Raw genomic sequence first — 12,804 nt, 5'->3', positions numbered from 1 at the left:
TTCACTTCCTGCATTCTTTGCTTTACTTCCGGCCTCTTCTCACGCCCATTTCCTTCCACCCGGGGCTCCTTGACTCCTTCTGTCTTGGGCTGCCCCGCCCCCTTCCTCTCCTCTTTTCTCCTCCTGCTCTTGCGCTCTCAGCCAGCAGGAAGTGAGCTAGAAAGCGACGCTCCCATAGGCGCCCGAGGCGGAAGAGTGGGCGGGCGCAGAAAGTCCAGGTCTCTATGGTACTTAAGAAGGCTAACGGCCGTCGCGCTGGTTGGAGGATACCCCCTCCCCCCCCGAAATGGAAGACACCAGTTGGAGGGGGGGAGGGGAATAGGAAGGGCGACGCTCTAGGCCATCCGTCGAAGCGTCTTCGAATTTCGCGAGCGCCGTTCCCACTCTACCCCCTACGGAGGTCTTGGGCAGCTCCAACCAACCGGCGGTTACTGGAAATGGAGTGAAGTTATGGAAACAGGAAGACGAAGAGAGACTTTTACGCTTGCGTTCTTGTAAGCTTCCGGTCGTTCTAGCCCAAGGACTTTGTGGTTAGGAGGACTCTAGACGATTCCATCGAGGAGGAATTTTGGGGGAGGTCAGTCGCTTCTAAAGTGAACCTCACCGAAGGAGACTGGGTCTGAAAAAAGCAAGACTGCATAAAAGACATAAAGTTGCGAGGGCTTTTGGGTCCATGGTGACTGTAGCTTTGCGAAGGGGAATGAATGGAACCAAAGAGTAGGTGTGAGGGCTTAGAGCGCCCAAGATTTCAGACTCCAAAGATGTCGAATTTCGAGACTTAAGTATATTGAAATGTGGGCCCGAAAGCAGGGGTGACATTTGACTGAGGGTCCTAGGTACCCTGAAGGAGGAAAAAACCCAAAAAAACAAACAAACAAACAAAAAAATCCCAGGAGGCAGTTTAGGACGGCATTACTTCTGTATTTGGAAAAGTGATAGTGAACAACTATCTAGCTTCTTAGGCCTTGGGGGGAAACGAAGGTCTCTAATTAGTTTCCGTAGTGTAGTGGTTATCACGTTCGCCTCACACGCGAAAGGTCCCCGGTTCGAAACCGGGCGGAAACAGGGGCTTTTTTTTTTTTGGAAGTTGACTTTTCCCCATTTTTTAACTTACAATTTTTCTCTGTGTATTTGTTACCCTCCCGTTCCTTCCTTCCCCTCTTTACCATTGGCAATTAGAGGGCCCCGCAAAAGAAATAAACAGAGTGGAAGAAAAAAGAAAGATCAAATTTCTTTGAACTAGTCAAAAGTCCTAGCCTCCTGGGAGATGTGGGTCAAATGTGTATTCAAGAGCCCGGCTAGCTCAGTCGGTAGAGCATGAGACTCTTAATCTCAGGGTCGTGGGTTCGAGCCCCACGTTGGGCGCACTGTGTTTTTTGTTTTCCCCCCCCTTTCCCCCTTTCCTATGGAAGACAAACATGTTGCTCATCTGTCTCTTTGGGTTTTGGGGGTTTTTTTGTATTTTTCTTCCCGTCTCTGTTCTCTTATTATGGAAAAAGAAACATTGCTTATCCGTCTCACTCTAGTCTGTCTTTCTTCTACTCTGTCTCTGCTTTTGTATTTTTCTTCCTGTCTCTGTTCGCTTATTTCTTGTTGCTTTTGCCTCACTTTTCAGTTGCTCAGTGTTTCTTTTTGTTCTCATCTTTTTTGCTTCTGCTCGCACAAACCTCAAGACTTTGAAAATTAAAATACAAGTGTCTGAAATCTTGGGTGCTCTAAGCCCTCCCACCTACTCTTTCTTTCCATTCATTCCCCTCCGGAACCGAAGGGTAGCGGGGAACTCGGTGCAGACGGCTTGCTGCGGGGCGGGGGGTCGTTAGGGCATGGAGAGCAAGCAGGAGAGGCAAAGGAGGCGAGTTACCCTTCCAACCCCAGGCAGGTGATTTCCTCTTGTGCGAACCTGTTCTGGGCGAAGGCGCAGAAAAGGGAAAGGGGTGGGGGGAGGAGGAGGATGAGGGAGAGGAAGGGACCTCCGGGCACACCCGGAGCATTGGGAACCGGGGCTGTGGAAATGAAAGTGCAAGCCCTGAGATCCTGGGGGCTTTTCTCCCCCCGGCCCCCTCCAGGCTCTCGGATTCTGCCGCTCCAGTCGCTGCCGGGCTTGGGGAGCCAGGACTCCGCTGCCCCATGCCCCATCCAGCTCCATCTCCTCTCCAGGATCCAGAGCTCCCAGGCTTTCTCTCTCTCCATCCTCAAACCCTGGTCAGTCCAGGAAGCCAGTGTCAGGCCTTTCCTAAAGCAGGTGCTCTTTGAGAAAGAAATACGAAGGGAAGTCTGGAAAATCAGGCCACCGGTTTGCAAACTGGGGCATGATCAGAGTAATGCCCCGGGGCTGAGGACAGGTAGATAACCTAGGGCTGGAGAGGTGGGGCAATCATTCAGTCCCTGAGTCTTCTCACCAGGAGAAACAAAAGGATCTCCAAAGTCTCTTCCCGCTGGTAATCTATGGTTCAGTCAACTGCCAAGGAGCAATTCAAAACCAAAACGTGCCCAGGCATCATTCCAGATGACAATGGGGTTCCTTTCAAATTTCTCTAATTTTGTCTCCCCCAAAGTGGAGGGGTTAGGTTTGGGTGCTTTGTGGCATACATTCAATCCATGTTTGTGAGAAATTATTTTTCTCTTATATTAACAATCAATTATTAATTGAGAGTAAGGTTTCCCCTTTCTATTTCCTTATGGAGAAATAAACCCCTGTAGATTATATAGCCAATCTTTGAAAGACATTGCTGATAGCTGATTGCCCAAATCCTTAGAGTACATATTTTGTTGGAACCCCACCCAACTGTCTGGGTGGAGAGGATTAAGAGTGACATAACCAAAGTCACGTCCCCCAGTCCCTTATTAAAATAGGCCCACCTTCATTATAATAGTCATTCTCTCATTAATTGTTAGCCAATCAGAGTTGATTTTCACCTATTGGGACCACTCACTCTTGAGAGGCCTCCATCATTGCTCTTTCCTTTACTAGAGAAAGGCAAATGACCATCTTTTTATTAAATATTTGCTAGTCATAATTAATAAAATTATTAATTACCCAGAAATTATGTCTCTTGGACTTTTCATACATCACATTTGTAAATAAATGAAAGAATGGATGGGTAAATAAATAAAATTCCAGTTCCATTTTCTGTTTTACAGTTTCAATAAAACAGAAATCTAAGAATGATATAATCTTAATTATGAAAAAAGTTGTAGTGGAACTCCTTGGTTCCAAGAAAGATTCCCTCAACCTTACACTATTTCTGCCAGCTGGAAAATCAAATATTTGAAGATACTCGTACATTATCTATGGAACCTTAGGACATTCTCATATCTTCTTCAATGAGTTCTGTGCCTGGCTTACAGTCTTTCCATCTCAACTCCTGCCTTATTAGCATATTCTCAGTTCCATGACCTAGAGATGTTCATACCATTGGCATTTATAAGTGTCAGCTTTTTTGTTTAATAACTAATTATTGTATTAGGACCAAAGGTTTTTTCCTTTACTACTTCCTCATCCAGAAACCAACCAGTGTGGGAAATTTCTCTTAAAGATTTATCCAAGCCAAGATCTAATCTGACAGGAAGTCTAAATTTGGGTTAATTGGTGTTTGTTCAGAGTGGTCTGGGGAAGTTTGATTCTCTCTTTTGTCAGACAGGTAATAAGGAAATGGATAAATCTCTTTGACCAAGATTTGGGTGATCCAAGTCATGTACCCCAAGACCCTCATTTTAATAAAGCCCACCTTCTGTTGTAATATTCATTTTCTCATTGTTAACTAATCAAAGTTGATTGCCACCCCTCAGGAACAGCTCCTCTTCAAAGGGCATATAAACTATAAGCCCACCACCATGAGGGGTCTTCTGTCTAAAAGAGATGGCCAAATGATCATCTTTTTATTAATAAATATGCTGGCCTTATTAATAAAATGATTAAATTACCCAGAAACTATGTCTCTTGGAACTTTTTTAATCATCACAGTGTTCTAGTTCCATTTTATAAGCTCTCAAATTCCTTTATCATAATCATTATTTCATCTTTTCCTATGCCTTAAGACACTCTAATCTTGATTTTCAAACTTAAATGATTTCCATCAATGCCACCTGGCAGAACATTCCCAGGCCAATATCACTCCTGAGCTGGCTATGCACTTCTTCTTTTCCTATCTGGACTCCTTGGTTGAACCAGTTCAAGTATACACCTGCCTCTGTCCAATCTAAAATCCTGCCTTGACAAATTCTAACCCTGGATCCCACAATCTGCTCCATTTGCTTTTATTCACATGCTCTTGAATTAAAGCTACAGGAAACTGATTATGGAGTCTCTACCTATTTACTGGCTTCTTACTGGTTGCCTACAAACACACTCTTGTTTCCCCCACCTAAAAAAACAAACAAACAAAAACCCACAAAAAATGTTAAAAAAAAATTAAAGCAACTAAAGTTCCATTTCATATCCATTAGGCAGCCAAAGTTGACCAAAAAAAAAAAGGTAATGCCAAATGTTGGAAAGTCTGTGGGAAAACAGGTATATTAATGCACTGTGGTGGAGCCGGGAATTGGTCCAAACATTCATGAAAGCAATTTAGAACTATGCTCCCCAAATTTACTAAACATGCAAACATTCTCTTTGACTGACCCAACAATATCACAATTAGGACTACATTACAAAATGGTCAAAGAAGGAAGAAAATGACCCATATATGCAAAAGTATTTTTATTACTTAACTTTCCTTAACATACAACGCTCTGACCTTACAACCTACCTGGAAAAATCTATCTCCCATATTTTAAGGAGGTCACAGTGTGATACGGCAGAAGAAGAATCATGCTGTGGTAAAAGCAACATCTTAACCCCTCCCTCTATGCAGGTTAGACTAGTTAGACTGGAACCTTGGTTAGCTCAGGGAGCTAAGTACTCAGATTGTTGGTGTTACGCCCTAGTCATTTGAATACAAAAACAGCCACAAGGACCCTGGTTGAGATGGAGAGGTCTCTTAGAGAGTTGGCAGTTAGATCATGATGGATAAAGTGGGCAAGAGAGCTTTACTCAGTCAGTCAGTCAATCAGTCAATAAACATTTATTAGGCACCTGTTGTGTTCCAGGTACAGTGCTAATTGCTGGGTGTCCAAAGAAAGGTAAAAGAGCAGTACCTTGATCTCAAGGAACTCACAGTCTAATGCAAACAACTATGTATAAACAAGTTATTGTCAATCTGCCAGAGTTAGTTCTAAGAAAGACAGAGTTATGATGGGGATGGGATCTGAACCCCTAAGAGGAAAAGACCATGACTTTGGGATCTAGACCCCAAAAAGGAAAAGACCTGGACTTTCCCACTTGGTTAAATCTCTGGTGTTAGCCTGAGGCTAAAATCCTCTCAACTGGCCTTTCATTGTGGCTATGCCCAGTTTCCCAATTCTGTTACCTCTCCTGGTCTGTTACCTCCCCATTGCCTCCCCTCCCCCACCACTTCCCACTCTTGATCCTATCTAGACCCCATTCTACCCTCCCAGTCACCCCAGACTACTTGGCCACTCCTAGATCCCTCCCACAGTCTTTCTGTATATAAGATTCATCTTGGCCATCATTAAGGCACTCAGATTCCTTAAGAGTCTAGCCAATGTTTACATTGCTTAAGTGGATTGTTAGATCACACCCACTCTTTATTGGTATTTTAATAAACTTTGTCTTTGGCTGAAAGAAGGCTCCGGTGGAATTCATTCTGGCAGGACTGCTTGTTGCTGTTTTGGAGTCCCTGCACCCCTAAACCTCAACATTTAGGCTGTAGGGGTATGTTTATTTCTCTCAAAGTGTTGGACATGCATGTGCCCTTGCATGGGAGTTCATAAGAAATGAGCTCACTTTGGTGCCAGGCTGCCCAGATTACATGCCCATCCCTCCTCCCTTTCTCCCGACTCAGGAGGCCTGTGTCCTTTGTCAGCCAAAATTATAGTTCCCAGAGAACAAGAGGGTGCCCCAAAATGTCTGGTTTCTGTCAGCCATAAACAAGGGCTGTCATAAATATGAGAATGTCATAACGGACAGTGTCCATACAACAAGATAAGAGAAATGCCCTTAATCAAGATAGCGTTGGGTTCAAGGCGCCTGGTCCTTATCAATCATAAACAGAAGAATGCTACCACTCAGCTTATTTTAAGGTTCACTCAGCATTTCAAAGGGGCTCAAGCGGCTTTCCATACTATATACAGGATAAATTGGAAATAATCAAGAGAGAGGGAAGGTACTAGAATTAAGGGGAATAACCATTTAATGGTGCCTACTCTGCTGAGCACTATGCTAAATGCTTTTACAAATATCTATTTTGATGCATTTGTTATAAACAGCTTTGAATTGTTGGGTGTTATTATGATCCCCGCTTTAGAGTTGAAGAAACTGAAGCAAACAGAGGTTAAGTGACTTTTACAACTAATAAGTGTCTGACATCCAGCACCCCTAAATCTAATAGTACTAGGCCTTCCGGGATCTTTTAAACCTTGGTCTTAGCTATTTTGACCTGTGTACTAGGCTAGCTAATGAAGGATTCATGTTAGGGCAAAGGTCTCAATTCTATCTGGCTTCCTTTCTCTGCACAATACACACGTGTACAAATTGCAAATAGAATTCATAAAATGCTCTGTGCCCCCAAGCACTTTGATTGCCATGGGGAAGAGGTGATGTCTTAGCTAGTTAAATTTACCTTAATCAGTTATCCATGTTCTCTCACAGTCTATAACAAAAACAAAAACTTTAGGATGCAGTTAATATTATCATTTTTAGCAAACCTTTGTTAGAATATAAATATTGATTAAGCAAAACTTTTAAGTAGCAAAACAAAACCTTGGCAATGAACTCTGCCACCCATTGCATGTGGTGATACAACAAATAGAAAAAAAAGAGTTTACAGAAATTTCACTATTAATTCCAGGAGATGACAATTCACTTACTTTCTGTTCGATTCTCTAAATAAGCCAAGCCATGAACTAGGGAAAGGAAGTTTTCTGCTGTGATAGGGCAGTCTTCTGGAAAGAATCTTACATTTACTACTATTTATTGCAACTTGCTGCTGCATTCTTATTTTTCCAAATTTTACTCCCACTCTTCTGCAAACTCTCTCGGAGTTTAGCAGAAAACTCCTCCTTCCAGGCCTGATCCCATGTTAGACTCCCACGTGGAAAAAAATGCAACTCACAAGTTCTTTAGCAAATATTAAAAAGTCAGTCCAATTCTTGCCGTGGACACTTTATGCTTCCCCTTCCAACGTTGGATTTACAACTCCCTTAGCTATCTACCTTGCTTCTTACAGCCTATCTCCTTTTTTCCTCTCCCTACTAATTTTTAGGTTGTGCGTCTTCTTTACAACATTTTTGTGTCTAAGTTGTTGTTCTATATATACCGTGACCCTTTGTGGGATTTTCTTGGCAAAGCGCCCAAAAAGCACTGTGTCAGAAGTGGGATTTGAACCCACGCCTCCATACGGAGACCAGAACACCCAGAGAGGAAAGCAAAGTCTTGAGTCTGGCGCCTTAGACCTCTCGGCCATCCTGACACGCAGCGGTCCGTCCTCTTCTCTGACATGAGATAGTCAGCGTCCTGCCCCTCTTTCCTAATTCCTCTGAATTGGCCACGATTTGAAACTGCTGAACAATAGCCCCTGTGCCTCTCGTTTTCTTCTAAGACCATAAAAACAGAATAAAACCAGTCTAGATGTCCTACGTGTCTTATTTCTCTTTCTCTTGAAGATAAGCTTCTTATCTTCAGACAGTATCTTTCCATTGATCAAATGTGTGTACCTTTCTATATTCCTTTTGTTTCCCAAGTTTCCATTTTAAAGTGTGTTAATTTAGTTCTGGCTGTTTCATGGAGAATGCTCGGAAATTCTCTGTTTCAATAAAGGTTAATTTTTCTCTTTGTAGGATGACACTTAGTTCTGATTTATTTATTCTTGGTTGTAAGAGTTTATCTTTTGCTTTTTTAAATTTTGCATTGCAAAGCTTTCCGCTTCTACAGAGTGGAAGCTGCCAATATCCTGACTGTGGTTACTTGTTATTTAAACTCTTGTTGTTCGCAGTGTTTTTGCTTTGCAGTATTTTTTTTTTTTACTTGGAAGCTCTGGATATTGGCTATGCTTCTGGGAGTTTTCTTGTGTGTTTTCTTTCAGCAGGTAATTGGCAGATTCTATTTTCACTTTATCTTTTGTTTAAAAGAAATCGGGCAATTTTCTTTTATGAACTCTTGAAATATGGCATCCAATTTTTTTTCTTATGGTTTTCAGATAGCCTAATAATTCTTATATTATCTATCTTTGACCTATTTTCCTGGCCACTTATTTTGGGTAATATATATATACCCAAATATATGATATATTTCTTCCTTCTCCCCCCCAATCTTTTAATTTTAATACTTTCTTTTATTTCATGAGTAGTTTCTTTTTAGCTAATTCTAATTTTCATGCAGTTAAATTCTTGGGTATGGTTAATCATCACCTATTCAAAGCTATTCTGGTCATTTTTTTCCCCTCCCTAGCTATTCCATTTTATATTTCTTGTTTAATTTCTTCCGGATATTCTCATAATCTTTATGAACAAGATGTTCTTTTCTCCCAGGATCTACTTAGATTTGTTGTGGAGTTATTCTTTTCTTCTAGGTTTATCCTTTGGGTTTCTCTGAGTTCAAGGTCTTTCTTCATTTTGGGGATGGAGTGCGAGAGTGTCATTTTCTTCCTTTTACTCCTATCTCAATCCTAAATTTCTATAATAGGGGCTTGTGCTTGAGTTAAGCTCTGCTCCTGTTCTTCTGGATGGTGTGGGTAAGCCCTGCTTAATATCAAATTTGTCCAAGACTAGGCCTTGACTTATACAGTAATTGTCCGGCCTTGTTTTCTATTTTGGTTCAGGCCCAGACTACCTGGATGCTTAGTTGGACATAGGCTCCCTAGTTACTGGGTCAGGCACATGCTGCCTGGATATTAGTCGACCCTGTCTCCTGCTGCAGTTGGGGCTCCTGAGTCACTGAAATTAGGCTCTGTCTTCTGCTGTGGAACCAGGGTGGTTTGTGTTTCACCTTCTGTCTGCCCTGGCTTTTTTCTGCTAAGGACTTAAATTGGAGATGATCTGCAGAACTGAGAGTGGGAAATCTAAATTTCGAACCTCAGCATTATAATGAGCCATTTCTTTAGAAGCCCATGAAAAATGGGGGGCAAAAAAGGTCTCCTAATCCTGAGTAGCAAGAGAACAAAAGCTGATGTCTGAGGGAGGACCACTCGTTATTGATTAACTTGGAACTGCTCAATACCACTTACAGAGTACAGGGAGAGAAAAGCAAAGGGAAATGTGATTGTTGCTTTCCCAAAACTTGAGAAAGGACAAGGATTTAAGAATTTTGCACAGCTTCACTGACAAAAATTTAGGGGATGAAGAGTAATGGTGTGATCAGGCTGGAGTCAACAATACTAAAATCATTTTAACCTTTTATTTGTATCCCAGCATTTAGCAGTATCTGGCACATAATAAATAGGCACTTAATAAATGTTTATTGATTTACTGGTTAATGAAAATTTTTACAGTATTTTCAGGCTTAAAAAGGGACCCCCCCTCAATCCCAACCTTGTGAGGTGGAAGCAGCAGTATGTTAGGCTGTATATAGTACAAATATTATCCCATTTTACATAAGGAGAAATTGAGGCTCCCCTTAAGAGGGGAAGATGCTTCTAACCCCTCTTTCAACAAATTTAAACCCAACAAACTTTTATTAATGAACTAGTAGATTTGAGGTATTTTACTAGGAGTTAAGACTAGTAAAAATGAAACATAGGATTTCAGGCCAGAACACTAGATCTTAATGTGCCATTTACTATTTGGGTGATTGTGGGCAAATCTGGGGCTTAGCACAGCGTGTGGCATATAGTAGGAGCTTAATAAATGCTTGTTGACTGATATATCAAGTTATCTCCCAAGGCTCATTTCTCTCATGTAGGAATAAAGGAGTTGGACTGAATGGCCTATAAGGCCTCTTCCAGTTCTAAATCTATGAATCCCGGGTTCAAATTGCTTACAACTGATGAAGACAAAACTCCCTTTCATCTAGGAGATCTTTCTGAATTAAAGTATTCCACAATAGACTTTATGCAAGTTAAATCCTCCCTGATAATAGTGTCCAGCAAATCCTGCCCTGTGGCATCCAGAGTGAATAAATTCATTAGCCACTACAGATTAACTAATAGTAATGATAATAAAAGTAGCTAGCATTTATGATTGTTCTTTTAAGGTTAGCCAAGTGCTTTGCACATATTACTGATATCAGTACAGACAGAGAAAATGGAACATTAATAGGTCTTTAGCAGGAATGCTTACGTGAAAATACTGTTTGTCATGTGGAATGGCTTTCTGGGGAAGGGGGAGAGCTATCGGGGAAAACTATGACGATGTAAAAAGCTGAAGAAATCAATAAAAACTTTTTAAAAAGGTTTATCCGTTGAGTGGGTCCAGCTCAGATTGGCAGTTCCTTAAAAGTGATTTTAAACGAAAAAGCTCGTATCATTCTGGAGAGACATCTTTGAGTGAAAAATTTTTTAAAAAGCATCTGTTTCCTTAAAGATGTCGATTTGAAGGGCAAAAAACAAATTTTAATGTCATTTCGTTTCTTAAAAATGTCAATTTGAGTGAGAAAATTCAAAAAGTTAGACGTGTCAGAAGTGGGATTTGAACCCACGCCTCCATACGGAGACCAGAACACTCAGAGAGGAAGACAAAGTCTTGAGTCTGGCGCCTTAGACCACTCGGCCATCCTGACACCACAACCAACTACTTCCTTTTAAGCCTATTCAAGGAACACATAGCCAGGCTCACTTCCCATTGGTCAAAGGGACTCAAAGGGGCGTTACAAAAATAAGAGAAGCGCAGTCCGCAATCGCTATGAGCAGACTAGGCGTCGCAGCGACCTGTACAGAGGGGGAGGTCTTCGGTATGACAAGAGATTTCAAGAAAATATGTATGACCTCCCTGGGTAGGAGCAGAGATCAGCGAGACCAAGGTGGACATAGCAATCTCGGCGTAGGGATCCAAAGGGATTAAAAAATAAAGTAGAAGATGAAAAGATGGAGAACAAAACTGGGAGATCCAGAGATGACTAAAATGAGAAAGTCCCGGGAAGGGAAATAAATTCAGGACTGGGACCTTCAAAATGTTAATATCTTATTTGTATTTAGCTTTTGCACGTTGTCGGTCCCATTAGACTGGGAGCTCCCTGAGGGCTGGGTCTGTCCTTTTGCTTTTCTTTGTGTCCTCTTCCCTTAGCATAGTATCTGGCACACAGTGGGAGTTCAATAAATACTTCTTGGCTGCCTGGATAAAGCTTAGAGGATGAATGGTTTAAGGCCGAACAACGGCCTTCCGAAAGAGATAAACAGACCCTGTCCACTGTACGCCTATGTAGATGGACTTTGTACCCACATAGACATCGAGCCCTAACTGGGGAGGCCCGGGGCTCTCAAACCATTCAATGAAAGAGGAGAAACACAAGAGAGAAATATTGGAAAGAAAATGAATTGTAACTGAAATGATAACAAAGTCCGTTGTGTAATGTTTAACCTATTTCTCTGCACCATTCCGGGACCGCCGGGGCATCAACTTGATGTGAACCCCGACCTGGTCAGGACCGGAATCCAAGAGGTTAACTCTCTCTAGCTTAAGCCGCAAGGACGGTGATTGACAGGAGAGACATCCTATCCTGCAGGAACTGGGAGAGCGGAAGTCAGCCCCGGCTTGGGTGACATAGACCGGAAGTGGCGTGGCAGGCGGCTCCTGTCTCATCCCTGGTACTTTTGGCACCCATCCCCAAACCTGCGAAGGTGCGGAGACCTTAAAGGCAGAGGGTACCGGAGGTGAGAGCGGCCCGAGAGAGACCGAGACCAGCCGGAGCTGGGGAGCACAGTTGCCATGGAATCGACAGCGGAGCTGAAACATCGTCCCTATCCCCACTGGAGGTCCAAGTGCTTTTGCCAGGACGGGGGCCCCCCAGTGGGGCACGGCTTGCACTTTCCCTCCAAAACTCATCTGATTTTTTAAAAAATATTTTTTTCATTTCTGCCTACCTACTCCTTTTTTTTTTAAAGCCAGTATTAAGATAAAACCGTGATTGACTGGAAGTTCTGAAGTCTTCAGTGGTTTTAAACAGCACAAAGACTTTTGGGACACCCAGTCACCAAGGCTCAAAGGCAGAATTGACGGAGGGGGAACCCAGGTACTTAGAGGTTCTCTTTATAATCGCTGGAGCTATCACTTGGGAGTTCCAGAGTTAACAAAAGATATTTTATTAGAACATATAATTATAGCTCCCTAGAAGCAGAGAGAAAAAAAATAAATCCCTATACTATGCTGGACATAGGATGAGCCGTCAGTTTTCTGGGTGGGAGATTTAGTAAATGGGCTAGACAGTAAACCTTATCTAAGGCAGTGACTTTAGGCGGTTTTCCTTTCCTTTGTTCCTCTTGCTGAGTTTTAAAAATCCCCTTTCCTAAGTTAAGTTTAAAAGGTTTGAGGGAAATAATTTCTGGGTAGTTATTTTATTAATAATGCTAGCATTTTAATAAAAAAGGGCAGTGACACTCATGCCAAAGACCTCTCATGTTGATGGACTCATAGTTTATAAGCCCTCAGAAGAACAGGTGTACCTCAGGATGGCAATCAACTCTGATGGTTAACAATTAATGAGAGAATGAATATTATAAAGAGGGACTCATTCTAACGAACGTCTTCGGGGTAGTGACTTGGATCACCCAAATCGTGGTCAAAGAGATATGGCAATTTCCATATCACCTGTCTGAC

At 42.1% G+C, this 12,804-nt stretch overlaps 4 non-coding genes across 4 annotated transcripts; 2 read left to right on the top strand and 2 right to left on the bottom strand.

The window, feature by feature from the left end:
• The first annotated feature begins 992 nt into the window (after positions 1–992).
• On the top strand, positions 993–1,065 carry TRNAV-CAC. The gene has a single exon. It is a non-coding gene; the product is annotated as a tRNA-Val (tRNA).
• A 227-nt stretch (positions 1,066–1,292) lies between these two features.
• Positions 1,293–1,365, top strand: TRNAK-CUU. Its single transcript has one exon. It is a non-coding gene; the product is annotated as a tRNA-Lys (tRNA).
• Positions 1,366–7,423: 6,058 nt separating this feature from the next.
• Positions 7,424–7,529, bottom strand: TRNAL-CAA. Its single transcript has 2 exons — positions 7,492–7,529; positions 7,424–7,469 (listed from the first exon to the last, which is right to left on the bottom strand). It is a non-coding gene; the product is annotated as a tRNA-Leu (tRNA).
• A 3,136-nt stretch (positions 7,530–10,665) lies between these two features.
• Positions 10,666–10,771, bottom strand: TRNAL-CAA. The gene is made up of 2 exons: positions 10,734–10,771; positions 10,666–10,711 (listed from the first exon to the last, which is right to left on the bottom strand). It is a non-coding gene; the product is annotated as a tRNA-Leu (tRNA).
• Positions 10,772–12,804: the final 2,033 nt, after the last annotated feature.

This window comes from Vombatus ursinus, unplaced genomic scaffold (genome assembly GCF_900497805.2).
Source record: "Vombatus ursinus unplaced genomic scaffold, bare-nosed wombat genome assembly UNPS02005197.1, whole genome shotgun sequence".
Classification (NCBI taxonomy): Eukaryota; Metazoa; Chordata; class Mammalia; order Diprotodontia; family Vombatidae; genus Vombatus; species Vombatus ursinus.
The sequence above is the reverse complement of the archived record's forward strand: the minus strand, read 5'-3'. Positions and strand labels throughout refer to the sequence as shown.